General features: G+C 35.0%; 1 protein-coding gene across 5 annotated transcripts in view; it reads left to right on the forward strand.

The window, feature by feature from the left end:
- Nucleotides 1–2,500, forward strand: part of LOC143033946 (uncharacterized) — a 226,174-nt gene that overhangs the window by 124,817 nt on the left and 98,857 nt on the right. The window lies entirely within an intron of this gene.

A 2,500-nucleotide genomic window follows, 5' to 3' on the forward strand; every position in this document is an offset into this window, starting at 1 on the left:
GAAAATCACTCTATGGGAAGCTATTCTTTTTCAGGTCTCTTCTATAAGTGTCCTTTAGTCTCTTTTCGTGTCCTCTTGTTTCTTTTCTCTCCCACTTTAATAAGTCATTTCTATCGAGGATTTCCATCTCTTTCATAATTCTGTAAATGGTCAATAAATCACCTCTTTTTCTTCTCTGTTCAAGTGTTGACAGATGTAGTTTCTCCAATCTTTGTTCATATGTCAGATTTACCAGTCTAGGTGCCATTTTTTCGCTGCTCTTTGGATTCTTTCTAATTTTCTTATGTTCTTTGTGCTGGGTGCCCACAATGTTGCGGCATATTCTAGTTTAGGTTTTATCAGTGTAACCACTATTTTTTTTTAGCCATCTCCTCGTCTATGTAGTCGAGGACCACTTTCATTGATCTTAGTAAGTTAGTAGTAGCGATCTACGATCTCCTTCCGTTTTTATTCTCTTGAGTAATTTGGCAAGGTCAGCAAAGACGTTCATGTAACAATTTACTCCCTCAACCTTGTCATTTATATATATGGCAAACATTAAAGGAGCCAATGCAGAGCCTTGTGGGATGCCACTTTTCACATCTTCCCAGCTGGAATTTTTGTCTCTAAGTACCACTCTCATTTTTCTTCCAAAGAAGAAGTCCTTCATCCATTCTAGCAGCTTACCCTATATTCCTATTATTTCAATTTTCCTTATTAATTTTTTATGTGGTACCTTATCGAACGCCTTCTACAAATCCAAGAAGGCACAATCTACCCAGCCATCTCTTTCTTGTATTATCTCAATTAATCTCGAGTAAAAACAAATTAGGTTTGTGGTACATGATCTTCCACTTGTAAAATCAAAAATTGTTTAGGGTTTATTATTTGATTTTCTTCCAAGTCTTTGGTCCATTTATTTGTGATGACTTTTTCACATATTTTTGCTACTGTGCTTGTAAGGGATACCGGTCTGAAATTTGTAGGATCTTCCCTATTTCCTCCTTTGTATATTGTTTGTATCTTTCCAATCTTGTGGTACCTTTCCTTCTTTGAGTGAGGAGTCTATTATCTTGTATAGTTTGTCTGTAAGTTCATCTATACACTCTTTCAGTATCCAATTTGCAATTCCGTCTGGTCCATGCAATTTTCTGACATCTAGGTTTTTTATTTTGTTGTAGTCTAGGTAAATGATTACAACAAAAACTCTACTTATCACTGGGGGGGTTGATTAAAAGTGGTGATGTAATTTCAAATTATATCTAATTATCAAACTAATGGATAATACAAGTACATTACATCACAACTAACAACCTAGCTAAAGCCTATTCCTTAAACTTAAGGTATACAATACTTAGGGTAATGGTGAGACATGACCGCTCGGGTCAAGGTAAGGGTAGGAAGTCACGCCGAACCCAAGCCAAGCTAAGTTGACCAGGGGTCAGCGTGAACAGAGTTGCCAGACGTCACCATACGGCAACGTAAGACATATTCATAGGACAACTCTGTAAACTAACACACATAACAAGACACACCTGAATTGATATAATACCCCTGAAGAGTATTCAGCAATCATAAATATAAATGGAACTAGCTACGTACCTAATAAACTAAAATAATACATAGTAACAGTACACGCAACCGCGCATGCGCGGTTGCAATGCCGCGCGTACCCAAGCCACGCCAACAGCCGTGGTCGCCGCGCGGGAAGACCCTAGGTCAAGGCATTGTTTGCAGCAAGCCCGCAACAATTTGATTTCTTATTTCTTTTTGTGTTACTTTTATTTATTTATTTTTTAATTTTTCATTTTGGGTGATCTTTCTTGTTTTCTATCTTCCCAAAATTGTGATATCTCAAATGTAAAAACTGACCTGAAATGTCTGATCATGACTTCTGCCATTTCTGTATCACCTATATATTATTTATCTCCTTCACTCAGTTTTACAATTTCGTGTTTATATTTCAATTTATCATTTACATATCTATAAAAGAGTTTAGGTTGATCCTTACATTTGTCTATAATATCTTTTTCATAATTTCTTTTTTCTTTCCTGCGTATATTCACATATTCGTTCCTAAGCTTTATTTGTTTGCCATTTGGATTTTTTTTTTCTGTCTTTTTTCCAAGCTTTGTCTTCTTCTGTCTCTAGCCTCGTTGCACCTTTTGTTATACCAACACTTTATATAAATCTCTTTTTGTTTCTTTTTTGGTACATATTTGTCAATTCCTTCCTTGTACTTTTCTTTGAATATGTTCCATTTGTCTTCCATCTTTGTTTCCTCTTTGGAAAATTTGTCCCAGTTAGTGTTTTGGATTTTTTTTTTTTAGTTTTTCAAAATCCGTTTTGTTGTACATTAATCTTCCTTCTCTATGTTTATCATTTCTAACTACATTGTTCTGTTCTTTTTATTCAAATTCTATTAATATATGGTCACTCTTTCTAATTGGTGTTTTATACTCCTTTTTGTTCACAATATCTGGTTCAGAAGTTAACATTAAATCTAGATTCGACGGTTCCT

The sequence above is a fragment of the Oratosquilla oratoria genome, chromosome 2, assembly GCF_046742065.1.
Source record: "Oratosquilla oratoria isolate Oo_2021 chromosome 2, ASM4674206v1, whole genome shotgun sequence".
In the NCBI taxonomy this organism is placed as follows: Eukaryota; Metazoa; Arthropoda; class Malacostraca; order Stomatopoda; family Squillidae; genus Oratosquilla; species Oratosquilla oratoria.